Consider the following 14,608-nt stretch of genomic DNA (forward strand, 5'->3'; position numbering starts at 1 on the left):
AAGCTTCCTCCTCTAAATCTCCATTCAAAAAGGCATTCTTGACATCTATCTAATAGAGAGTTCAGTGCTTAATAGCAATAATTGCAAGACGGCTGTGAAGAGATATAATATAAGCAATAGAAGCAAAAGTCTCCTCATAATCAATGCCATACTCCTGTGTAAATCCCTAGCTGCCAAAAATGCCTTTTGTTAGTTAAGAGAGCCATTTAAGTTAGTCTTATCATTATATACCTATCTGCACCCAACCTGAGTCTTACCACGGTGAAGATTAACAAGATCCCAAGTGTGCGTTTTCTTAAGGCCTATAGTTCTTCATCCATAGTTTGCTGCCAAAGGGGATCACAAGAGGCTTTTTTATAGGATTATGGTTCCTCAAATTGGAGGATGGTGGGGAAATAGTGATAATCATTAAAATAGGAAGGAGGATCACTTACACAGGTAGGTCGAATGATGTTAGATGATACAAGCTCTGTAGGTATAACTTGTGCAAGAGGATTGAGACAATAGGCTCATCTAGAGTGGGCACTGTGGGCATATGAATGAGCTAAGTAGGTAAGTCTATACCTGAGTCACTAGGAAAAAAATCAATAGATGTATATGTATAAATAGAAAGAAAAGAACGAGAAAGTGAAGAAATGTCAATCAAAGATGAGAACTTCATATGTTCCAAAAAAACATGATAGGAGACACGAATGCAACGAGACATAGGCTCCTAGCAGCAGTCACCCTTATGTTCTAGATCATAACCAAGGAAGAAACAAACACAAGCATGAGCTTATAAGACCATAGTTAGGATAGAAAAGACACAAACAAAGACTTGTATAAGACTACAGTTAGGAGGTGTACCATGAAGATACTCAAAAGGCGAGATGTTACCAAGAACTAGTGTAGGGACTCTATTGATGCAGTAAATAGTAGTCAATAATGCTTCACCCCAAAAACGATTAGGATAAGAAGAGGAAATAAGCAAGGCTCTAACAAAATCAAGAATATAGAGGTGTTTACATTTAGCCCGACCATTTTGTTGAGATATGTAAGGGTAGGACTACTGAGAGATGGTGCCCTATTCATCAAGAAATTTGAGCAGTTTAGAATCATGGTATTCTAAAGCATTATCACAACAAAAGACTTTTATAACCTTTAGAAATTGAATTTGAATCATAGGAGTAAATTTAACATAAATATCAGGCAACTCAGATTGGTTTTTCATTAGATTTATCCAAGTATAGCATGAATAATCATCAACAAAAATGAGAAAATATCAACCTCCTCCCATAGAGGGAGCAGTTGTAGCCCCAAATATTTGAATGAACCAAATCAAAAATCACATTAACAATAGAATCATTTTTATAAAATGATAAAGCAGGCTATTTTATAGTTTGACATAAAATACAACGTAAAGACTCATCATCGATTCGACCTAAGAGATTGCTAGAAATTAAAGGACAAAATTTATTTAAGAGGGATGAGCAAGAACCATAAATCAAGGGGAAAGGATGTGGGAGCAACACACAATTCAGGAGAAGTGACTTCAGGGAGATGTAATAAGTTGATCTTAAACATACAACCAGCCTTATGCCCACTTTGATAACCTGTCATGTTTGAGAATCCATCACAACACAACCTGTTTGGTGAATAATACATTATAACCCATATCAACAAGTTGTCCAATAGAGATGAGATTAAAATTAATAGCAAGGACAAAGTAAGTAAGTGTCATGAAGAGACAAAAAGGGCAAAGAAACAATATTGACATGACTAACAGGCACTTTTTTCGGGGAATTGTCAATAGTATAGATAAGATCAATAGTAGTATTTTTTGACCTAGATGAAAAAAATTTCTTGACTAGTCATGTGATTGCAACAAGCAAAGTCAAAGAACTAGGAAGTACCTAAGGGAATAGCTAAAGTAACAAGTGGGCTAGAAGTAGTAGATGGACAAGAAGTACCAGAGAAAAGCTCTTGGAGTAAAGCCTCAACATCTACAATGGTGGATCCTAGAGTGGAATTAACAGCAATGGTAAAAGCTCCATCACTGGAACGGGGCTAACTTCATCTTCCTTGATCAGACTTAGGAGAGCATGAGGCATTAGTCAATAAGATGCCCAGTCTTCTTACAATAGCGATAGAACATGACAGGACAATTTGCAGCAATATGTTCCTTCTTTTGACAAGTGTAGCACTCAATATAGGGACATTGATCAAAAGAATGAGTAGAGTGAGGGTGATTATTGGAAGATTTTGAAGTTTGGCCACAGGTAATGAAAGCCATCTCAGGAAGGCACTACAAAAGTCCCAATTGATTGTGTGGAGGCATGTGATAGCAAAAGCAATGCAAAACAATGTAATCTAGACAGAACCAGATGAACTATGAAGGAAAGGACAAGCGTGTGGTTGGATAAAGAAAAAAATTAGGGCTCTAATGCCATGTTAGAAATAGAAAAGGAGAGAAGATATTGGAGGTGAATCATCAATATATACAAGAGAAATGAATAATGAATCCTAATAATAAATAATAAATCAAGAGATAAATACAAATCAATTAAATCAAGTCATATTAACAAAAATATATCGACAATAAGTATAATATTTTGGCAAAACATAGCTTTTGGTTTGCTTAGGCTTTCACTAGGATATTAGTTATAAATAAGTCAGGTAATAATTTCTTGAGACCACGTGTTATTGATCATGTGATAGTACTGGTTAGCGGTAATAATAATTCTAAAAATTAATTCTCTAATGAAAAAACTGTAAGAACCTTGACTTGAAATGATCACAACTTTTGAATAGTAGGGCAAAATAAATAATGTTTTTCTATATTTATGTTAAAGTTGTTCTATTCATTTAGATTTATCAAATAAAAGTAATTTTATACTGTTTAGAGAAGATTTTTTAGTCTAGAATCTGGAGCAAGTATTAAGTTTTGATAATTGATAATTATAATATTATAAAACTATTTTAGTAGATCATTTCTATCAATTTAATTTTATTTATTGGGTGATTTGAGATTTTAAAATAATTATTTTAGCTAAAAATTCTATTATTTGTGAGAAATATAATATTTATGCTATGGAAATTTTGATTAGATTATTTATTTATGAATATTTAAGGCTCTATTAAATTTTTGATGGTTTAGTTTTGACTGTTTAACTTAAAATGAGATTTTAGAATTTAAGACACAATAATGTCATATTTGAGAATTTTGGAAAATTTGTTTTATTAAAGTAAACAATTAGGAGGTTGTAAATGAGTAATCTAGTTATTAAAAAATTGCAAGTTACTGTCAAAATACTTAATTTTAGGTTATGAGACTTTTGGGAATTTAGAAACTTTAACATATATGTAAGCTAATTAATTAATTAATTAATTAGCTTATATTAATATGTGATTATATTAATTGTGTAGATTAATTATTCGATTATTGGTTTGAGTATAGGGTTGATCTTGTGGTAATCTTTTTCATCGTTTTGGACAAAAGTAACCACTTTCCACTTATTATATGTGCTAGCATGTTATTTGTAAGTATTTTACTATTTTGAAATAATGCCATGCTATTTGAAACTTGATAAGATATGTTATACTTTTTTAGTTATGAAAATTTTCTTATAGGTCTTTTGGAATTGTGATGAGAAGTTTGAAAAAAATATGATTTATATCTTATGGATTATGTTGAGAAAAGAGGATTATATTTCTAGTTATATTGTGATTGATTGGATGTTGTTGGATTTTAAGTTGAGTCTTGTTCTGCTACATGGTACGGCCACCATTGGTGCATATTGGTTAGCTTCTTTTGTTCCCTGTAGTAAGGGATAGGTCCTTGGGGCTCCTTATTTATTTCCTAGAGTGAGGGATAGGCCCATATGTCTGATTAATCCGTTATAGTAAAGGATAGACTTAGGTGGCTTGGATGTTAGCCCTATAGGGAGGGTTTGTATGATTAAGATTTTCTTTGCATATATGCTTTAAAATTCTATTAATATATATATTGAGATTTGATAACTGCCCTACTTAACACCTTACAAGCACATGTTAGTGTGTATGATCAGTTGGAAAGTTGAGTACTAAGGCTTTTTGTCTCACCCGTGGTTTCTAATGTCTTCAGGTGATAGTTCAGGTACTGGTCTATCAGAAAAGGCTCTGAAGACTTATTATGCTATTATAGCTTGTATAACCTCCCTCCTTTTGTTTTATGGATTGATTTATTATATATTGCCACATAGAGCTCATTCACTTTGATTTTTAAACTAAGACTTTTTTATTTTTACTAATTGCTAAGAGTGCTATTAGAAGGCCAAAGGCCTTTAAGACTTTACATGTGATACTCTTTTAAAAATGTTGACTTTTGATTAATGGGGCTCGATAGTTTATTTTGGAAGGATTTATAAATTTTATGTTTGAATGTATGATTTTTTTTGGGCTTATGGTTAACTGTTATTTCTGGACTTTAAAAATCCATGGCTTAAGTTAAGGATTGTTATAAACAGTCTCTATATATTTAAACAAGATAGTGCTTTATCATTAAACCATGCTAGATGTGTAGAGCCTTCTTAACATGGGTTGCTTGTGACATAAGTTTAGTTGTTTTTATCTATCATAGTAGTTTTATGATTTCAAGGTTTCTTTCTTTCTATTATGGTTAATCTTTCATAGTGGTTTTATGATTTTAAAGTTTTTTTTCCTATTATGGTTAATCTTTCAACTAAAGTATTTGATTTAATGTAAATAGGTTTTTCCTATGATGGTTAATCTTTCAACTAAAGTATTTGATTTAATGTAAATAGGTTTTGGAAGGTCAGTCATTACACTTTTCACCTTTCCCGATTCTCATTATCATTTCTCCACCATTTAGTTAATCTTATAATTCACCTCTCACTCACATTGGCATGTTATTTATATTGTGAGGAAAGTGAAGTAATACAAGATTACTTCAATTTCTTAGTTGACTCATTTCATATCACTTATAGCTCTACAATGAAAAGATAAAGTTCAGCATCACAAGGTGAATTTCTAAACTTCTTTCATATTAATTTATATATTAATCTATTTTTTCTTAACTATTCAATCCTTTTAATATTGATTTTCATTTAACTTTCTGTTATAACGTTTATGATAGTATCATTATATCAAATCTTATGAAACTAAGTTTGTGACTCTTCTTATTTCTAGAATTATTTATCTTGACACTAGACATGAAATTCATTTAGGTGCCAATAGTCTAGACAGACAATTAAGGAAGATGATTAAACACCCAACCAAGATAAAGCCAAGGGCGTGATTTTTCTTCATAATCTGGGGTTAAAAACTAAATATTTGATCATAAAAGGCTCACTTGCTCTTTGGTACAGCTTGACAGATAAGACCACCATAAGACTATAATTCTTCCAGAAAGCTCATTATAACATACAAGAGAGTATTGATGAAAACCCTATTATAAACATTAATAGATAATTTTGAGTTAAAATATACTTTTAATCATTTGTACAACATTTCAACTTGGTCCTTTAACTTTAAAAAAACATATTTTTGATTCTTTAGTCCTGAAACCATTAACAAAAAATGATAATATTAAGATCTTGAATATTTATAAATACTAACATATTGTATTTGATTTTTTAAACAACCTTGATTATTACAAAAATATCATTTAAAACTAATGATTTTAGGGTTAAAGGGCTAAAAATATTCTTTTCAAAGTTAAGGGATCAGATTGAAACTTTGTATAAAATTAAAAGACCAAATGAATACTTTAATCTAACTTTATATATATATATATATATATATATATATATCTCTCCTGAATGTAGAAATTAGTTGAAGGGTTTAATTTGGTTCTAAATATATACTTACATTTAATATGCTACCTCCCTTTGCTCTTAAATCTATGTAGGAGCTAGTCAAGGGATTTGTTTTCATTCTAAATATAAAATTTAAATTAATTTTGTCTCTTAAATTTATAATTTTCCCCTCAAATTATCCAGTTGATTGAGTATAATTAGGAGATATTTTAGAAAAGTAACATCCATATTAGAGACTTGTGAAATATTAATATGTATGGTTCTTATACACCAAATCGGAGACACAATACATACATATACTTCCTTTAACGTAACACTGAAAACATGGAAAACACAAATAAGAGAGAACCATAATCATGCATATATGTTTGAAACATGCTAGCAGCCTTTTAGAACACTAAAACAGATGGTTCTTGGCCACAAGGCAAAGAGGATTTTTCTTGTGCTGGGTAATTCCTGTTAACACCTCAAAGTCTATATCTTCCCTTTTAATCCCATTAGGCATTTCCCAGTTAAATGAATAAGCAAGATTAGCAAGGATGAGTTCCACAGTGGCAACTCCCATTGTTAAACCCGGGCAAATTCTTCTTCCTGCACCAAACGGAATCAACTCAAAATCTTGTCCCTTAAAATCTATGGCATTATCCATGAATCTCTCAGGATTGAACACTTCTGGGTCTTTCCAAGCCTCAGGGTCTCTATGAATAGCCCATGCATTTACATAAACTAGTGTCTTAGCTGGAATATCATACCCTTCAATGATGCATTTCTTGTTTGTTTGTCTCATAACAAGCAGTGGCGCTGGTGGATGCAATCTCATGCCTCTTTTACCACTACCTTTAGATACGTAAGCTTTTGAATGTCACGTTCTTCTATGAAACCTTTTGAGCCACATATACTTCTAACCTCCTCTTGAACTTTCTGCGTCACTCTTGGGTTTTTCATTAGTTGGGTCATAGCCCAAATTGATGTTGTTGCGCTTGTATCTGTTACTGCTACGAGTATGTCCTGCACAATATATCTTGTTTTATCATAGGAAGAAAGAAAATATAGTAGGATTCAAGCATTTTATGGAAGAAAATATCTTTCTTTATGTAAAGCCCATTTTGGTTTTCTTCTATATAAAGTAAAATAAGCATACCAATTCACTTTATGAGTTTGCTAAGCTTTTAATTGTTCATTTCACCCGAATGAGATGCAATGAGAATTATAGTGATCTCTCATTTGTTAATATAAAAGCTATTTAATCAATTTGTATAAATTAAGGAAGTTAAGCGAACGGATTACTTAATTGTAGCAAATGTGACATGATATCTCTAAAATCTTCATGTCGAACATTAAACTATATTAATTTATGAGTTATGTACTACCACCAATCCTAATTATAAGATTTTATTTATAGTCTATAAACAAGATCTTATAATTAGGACCAGAGGTAGTACTTTAGTTTGGGCAACATGATCAATGTAAGAAATAAAATGAATAAAAGTATTATATTTAGGGTCAAATCCTATCCCAAATAGCTCTTATCTTAGGAATTAGAGGTAGTATATCCTCTTTTTCCTTTTCAACTATCAACAAGTTTCTCGCATCATCAGCAGTGAGATTTGAACTTACAACTTTATGGGTTATTAACCGACTTTTTACCAATTCTTATTGGTGTATTTAGTTATATATTACTTCTTTGGTCCTTAATATAAGGCCTATTTAACTAATTTGATTAGATTAAGGAAGTTAGGTAAGTTAGTTAATTATAAGAATATGACATGTTTTTCCTAAAACACCGTCATCTTCCTTAATATCCCCTCTCTCTTTTCTACTTGATTATGGTTGAGGAAGTATCTATAGGAATAATTTAAGAAAAATTAATAAATATGAGAAATAGGTCTTATATTTAGAATCAAAATCAACTCAACAATTGGATCCTATATTAAGGACTAGAGGAGTATTATGGCTTTGGGGATTTATAAAAAATAAAATAAAATAAAATAAAATTGGAGAATTACCATGAGTAAAGCTTTGATGTGCTCCAAAGTGAGATGGAAAGAAAACTCTCCCTGCTTCTTGAGGTGAAGCAAGACATCAATTATATCTTCTTCTTGTGGCTTATGCCTTTGAGGATCAAGATGATCATCAATGACTTCTTTATAAAATGCATCTAACTCCTTGTAATTCATCTCAAGCCAACTGGTCAATCCTTTGAGTCTGTCTATCCACCCAGTGAAATGAATATAATCTGACAAGAAGAAGCTACCCATCATGGCTTGCAACTCGTTAAGCATCCCATGCAACCTTGAATAGGATCATCAACAAACTGATCTTTAGAAACTACTTTGGCAATGCATGTGCTTAAGGACATGACACATATATATTATCTTCGTCCCTAATATAAAATCCAATTGACTAATAATTTGGAGGAGATATAATGAAGCTAAATAAATGACTTAATTTAGCATATGTTATATGTTTTCTCTTTAATATTTATATGTATCATTAGATTATATATTGTTTTATAAGTTAGACAAATTAGTTTAGAAAAAAGTGACAAATATAAATATTTTAAAGTAATTTATTTAGATCCCTTAATCTCTCCTAATTAGTTAATTGGATCTTATATTTAGGATCGATGTAGTGCATATAAATGTAGTCTCCAACATTTAATCATAACCCATGGCTCTGTTTGCTACGAGGTATTAAAAATTAGGGGTAAGGATTGAAATTATGATTTAAAAAATCTATTAAAAACGTATTTAGCATGAAAAATTACTTATTACATAGAATTTGACAAACATATGTGGGTGGGATTGGGGAATGCCACGAGGAGAAGTGGTCTGTGGTATTCTCCAATTCCACCTCCACAGATTTGCCTTTCTTTTTCAATCTCAATTATAATTCTTACTTCTTATTCTCAATGCTTCATATTTCATATCAGGCAGGACGTGCTGTCCATGTGAATCCTACCTTCAATTCGCTAAAATTAGTTTGAGAGTGAACCTTCCTTAATTAAATGGAAGAGAGTATACATTATATTCGGAATTTATTAGGTGGTGTAAATCTAATTTGGTCTCGACCCAAAAGAAAATCTAATTTGGTGATTTTATGAGCCCACAATTTAAAGCTAGTACTAAGTGAAAACCATATGCATAATAGTTAATAATTATTGGGTCTAATAGGAGGTAGAATTAGGAACATGGGTTGGGTCCCACAGGCCAACTCACCAACCCGTCATAAAAAAGCGGGTTATAGTTGGCATTTGGTAGGCTACTCTAGCTTACACCGCATAACCCACGGGTTGTGATGGGCTAGCCTGCAGATTGGCAGGTTGACTCCCTAACTTGTCACTTTTTTTATAAAAAAAAATTTTCACATAAATAATGTGTTACTGGATTCTATTTGAAAATTTTCTTTCCTCATTTACATTTCAATTTTCATGTTATGTATCAAAACAAAAAATATTTTTAAAAAATAAGCATACTATATTGATAACAAAAATTTAACAACTAGAATAAAATATAAGACAATATTTATTATGAAAAAAAAGTGTTCTAGAAAAATATGGTGAATGGACTTTAAAAAAAGAATTAGATAGATGCACTTCTAATTTATTAAGAGATAGTTTTTCATATCAAACATGGTATTTGTGTGAAAAAGTTGTTATCACTTGATGAGTTGATGTTGAAGGGTTAATCATGTAACATAGTTGTAATGTATTGTTTTATATTTGTATTGACTATTTTAAGTGTGGTTAAATATAATTTATACTTGTGATTGCTTTTAAAATTTTGAATCACTATTTATTAATTTAAAAAATTAAATAAAAATAAAGTTTAAAAATTGAGAATTAAAAAACAAAAAAGATGGCCCTACCAACCCACAATAGTGGGTTAGAGTTGGTATTTTTTTCAGCTTGTATTTTTACGGGCTACTCTAGCCCACACTACATAACCCTCAAGTTGTGACGGGCTAGCCTGCAACCCGTGAGTTGGCATGTATTCTCAGCTGTAGTGGAAAGGGTAGTCTTCCACAATATGATAAATCAAGGATCCAATACCCGCTGGGAGAAGTATCCATATTTAGTACCTGACAGTGTCTCAAGTAGGATTACCCTAATAAAAGGATAAATGTGCCTTAAGAAAAAACAACAACCAAAGTTGAGTTCCTAGTTTCCTATGAATTAGTTGTTAGATTTGGTTTAGTAATAATTAATTAATCATAGAAGCAGTGTGACAGTGTCCACCTATTTTGTTTTGTTGCGTAATTGAACCCCATTTACTACCCTTAGGGCCCATGATATGGGGAAAATGACGCAAATGACACTTAAATTTAGAAATCCAAATCTGGTCACTTAAATAATGAAAATCCCAATTTAAGTACACATGACCAAATTGGGATTTTGAAATTTATTAAAAACACCAAATTACCCTTTTTTTAAATAAAAAAAAACTATCAAGCACTCTGACCAGCCAGCTAGTTGCTGGAGCTCCAGTGCCGATAGCCACCCTAACTGCTGATAGCTCTTATGACCAACGACAATTTTTTTAGAATTTTTTCAATTCCAATAATGTGATTAACAAGTTCTTTAATTTGATTAACAAGTTTATTATAGTGTTTAACAAGTTTTCTAAGGAATTCAAAAATTGACATTTTTACAACTTTAGAATATGGTTAATAAGTTCTTTAACGTATTAACAAGTTCGGTATAGTAGATAACAATAGATTTAAGAAAATTCAAAAGTGGTATTTTTACAGCTTCAATGATGTGGTTAACAAGTCATGTAATAATATTTACAATTCCTATAATGCCATTAACAAAATTTCCAATGAAGGTTGATGTTTTTAATATTAGCTTCTTATAAAGATTGCATGACAAAAAATTTTCATGACATTATGGTTATGAGAGTTGTTAATATTATTACTTGACTTGTTATTAGAGTTGTTAATGATACTATGAGAGTTGTTAATATCGTTACATGATTTATTAACCACTTTACTCAATTGTGGAAGTGTCAATATTTGAATTTTTTAAAAAAACTGTTAACCGTTATACTAAACTTATTAATAGTATTAAAGAACTTGTTAACCAAGTTATTAAAGTAGTACAAATGCCAATTTTTGAATTTTTTTAAAAATCTGTTGTTAAATGCTATACTAAACTTGTTAATCACATTAAAGAATTTGTTAATCGCACTACTAAACTTAAAAAAATTTCAAAAAAAAATAGTTGCTAGTCGTCGGCCAGGCGACGAAGCTCAAGCGACCAGCTACCCCCTTGAACTCCAGTGGTAGCTGTTGCCACTAGAGCTCCGATGACCAACCAGCCGGTGAGAGTGCTTGATAGTTTTTTAAAAAAAAAAAAGCGAAATTTGATCTTTTCAGTAAATTTCAAAATTTCAATTTGGTCATTTGTGCTCAAAAGGGGATTTTTATTATTTAAGTGACCAAATGGGGATTTCTAAATTTATGTGTCATTTTTGTGTCATTTTCTCATGATATATTAATTTTTTGCATAAAATATACATAAGCCCTTAAACTATGTCATGTATAAATAATCTCTCTAATTTGTAAAGCGCTATAATGAATACTCTCAAACTTTTATATTTATGTAGATATACAACTCCTTTTATTACTAATTTTGTTTATTAATTATATGCATATATATATATATATATATATATAGAGCTCAAAGTTTAGAGTGTTATCTATATATAACTTATGGTTTACGAGGATATGTTAACAACAAGCTGCTGCTCCTGTGGTAGCACCACTATCATGTTTGGATGAGATTCCAAACTCAAATCTGACATTAACATACTTGTATGCGTGCGTGTTTAAACTATATTAAACAAAAAAAAAGGAGAATTATATGCAAAATATATATATATATATATATATATTCAAGAGATATATGAATGATGGTTGATGGTTATCCGTGCCTGAAAATTCATGGGGTTGATTTATTAAGTTTTAATAATTAAGAAAGTTATTTATGCGTAGTCTAAAATTCCGAAGCATTTAGTTTAATTTAACATTTTTTTCCTTTAAAAAGAAGTAAATGAAGTTTTGATGGGTATACATATATTTGTGTCTGAAAAGTCAGCTTCGATTTAAGATAGCATTTTAAATGATTAAACCGAAAAAGGAAAAAAATCAAATCCAACCAAGTCATCAAATAAGGAACTTTATCTTAAAGGAAAATAAAGACAAACCTGCTCCTTTCAACTCCTTCCTTCTCGTAGCTTCTCCTAGGGGTGCACATGGGCAGGGCTGGGCAGGGCAAGACCCCTGCCCGATGCCCAGCCCAAAGTATGAGCGGGCTGCATTTTGCAGCCCGATGCCCGGCCCTGCCCATAGAAGCCCTAACTATTTTGGGCTGGGCATGGGCGGGCTGGGCAGGGCGGGCTTCGCTGCCCAAATGGTGATGACTTGCCGATATCACATGTAAAAAAACTTTCGTCCGTAACTGAAAATTACATTTCATAATTTTATATTTTCACACATTGAAATTATCTAGAAATAATTCAAAACAAGTCTTAGCAATATTCCAAATAAATAGTATTCATAATCCATTTAGAACAAAACAACTCTCAAGATTGTAATTAAATCTTTGAAATTCAAACAGTTCACATCAATCTCTAGAAAGTTGAGAAAAGAATGAAACATCTGAAAAAATTGAAGAGGGGTTGAAGCACATTGAGATATTCCATTGAAGGTCGGGATGGCGATATAATAGAAGCTTGATTATCCATTCAAGTGGCAAAAATTAAATGTTACCTAAAAGATTGCAAAATGATATTAAAACTGAAGCCATGGGCTAACACTAATAATATAGACCATATAAAAATAGAGTGAAAATCATTGTAAAAAAGAAAAATAAAAAATCTTATAATAATTTAATATAACCACTTTTAATATGCAAATACTTATTATGCGATACAATGTAATTAGCAATCCATACAACTAAAAGACTTCTTTCCATCATATGACTTGTTCATAAAAAATTAATACAAAATAACTAAATATAAATTAAATAAAACATAAAACATGTAATTCAGATAATTAAAACCCAATTTTCTTTTCCTACTCTTACTCCAATCTTGTTTTCTATCTTGTATAAATATTTCAAATTGTTGATTTATACAAATATATAATGTATGAACTCCATTTTTTAACAAAGAAAGTTGTTAATGGCATAGAAGGGAAGACTGACTTATAAATAGCCAACATTACAACAGCAACACACAACATGATATACCCAATAAAGCTCACTAAGAACAAGTTAAAAGCAAAATACTATTGCTTCTTTAAAAGAATTAAATCCCCTAAAATGGAAAACTAACAAACATGTGACAATAATAAATTAAATTGCAAAGAGAAGGGAGATAACTTTTTTTTGGATAAAAAAAGTAATATATTAATATTATTTCATAAATTATAAAATATATATATATAACTTGGGCAGGGCCAAATGGGCAGGGCAGCATGTCCTGCCCAGTGCCCAGCCCTGCCCATGAAATGCCCAGCCCAAAGATGCCCATTCTTTTTCGGGCTCTTTTTTTTCGGGCTGGGCAGGGCAATTTTTCTTCGGGCTTGGGTGGGCTTAGCGGGCTTCTGGGCTTCATGCACACCCCTAGCTTCTCCCAAAAGCAGCCCTGCAAATTAGGGTGCTTGTAACAGACATCAAAAGCTCATTCAAGTTCGTGACCTCAGATGAATCTGCGTGTTTTGAGATCTTCTGAATCAATCGTCGAACCTCGTAGTGTCTTATAGACGAAAAACTTGAAACCCTTCTGGCACTAAATATATGAACTACACAGATTTTTCTGATCTCTTTCCAATAATCTCCGTAACAAGAGAAAACCAACTCTATCCCATTGTAAGATAGCTTTTGCTGGCTGAACAAAGAAGGTCTATCAGAGAACTCAACATCGTGGTTCTTTAGTGTTTCTTTGGCCATTTTAGGGGATGAAACAACAAGCACAGTTCTGTGCCCTAGTTTCAAAGAAAATAAGGGTCCATATTTCTTTGAGAGCTTCCATAGGTCAAGATAAAGAGAAGAACTATTGAGTTGATGGAGATTCCCTATTATGGGAAGCCCTTTTGGACCTGGTGGAAGGTTGATAGGATTGTGTTTATGGAAGAAGAATAATAGCAAAAGAGGCAGAAAACTTAGAATGACAACCAGAGAGAGTGATGATAATACCATCTTGGTGGTTCTGCTGATCTCACTTAAGTGTCAAGTAATTTGTGAATTATTCTCTCTCCATACACATACATTTATAGGGTGGTTCACCGATTTTTAATCTAATTAAAATGACTTTTTTTAGGGGTCATTTTTCAATGAGGGGTATGGGGAGTTCTAGATGGTTGAATGTAGGAATATTATAATTTAGGGTTAATATAATTTTTTGTTCCTGAACTTTAGGCCTATTTTGGTTTTAGATCTTCAAATTTAAAACTCATGGTTTTGGTCATTCCTAAAATTTAATTTGTCTTAAAATGTTAGTTCTCAGAGGTGTAACAATGTTAAAATCTATCAAAGTGTTCTAAATTTATAATTTCTGGCAAAACCAAAACTATGATGCAAAAATCTTCCTTGATCAGTTTTTTCTATTATGTATCTAAGAATTGTTCTTCTCGAATTTATATTTGATAAGTTTTCAATGTTTTGTTAAACTACTTTTCTTTGAATCTTTCTCTAATACATGACCGAGAATTGGACTTCTTAAATATGTATTTAAAAGCGTTGCTTTGTTTTTAGTAAACATCATCTTATCAGAAGAACTCACAAATCTTTGAATAGTTTTCTCAAGTAT

General features: G+C 31.4%; 1 pseudogene; it reads right to left on the minus strand.

Moving 5' to 3' along the window:
* Positions 1-6,008: 6,008 nt before the first annotated feature.
* LOC114723841 (cytochrome P450 71A1-like) lies at positions 6,009-12,032 on the minus strand (annotated as a pseudogene).
* Positions 12,033-14,608: the final 2,576 nt, after the last annotated feature.

This window comes from Neltuma alba, unplaced genomic scaffold, assembly GCF_004799145.2.
Source record: "Neltuma alba isolate B1F8T4 unplaced genomic scaffold, ASM479914v2 tig00012157_pilon, whole genome shotgun sequence".
Lineage (NCBI taxonomy): Eukaryota > Viridiplantae > Streptophyta > Magnoliopsida > Fabales > Fabaceae > Neltuma > Neltuma alba.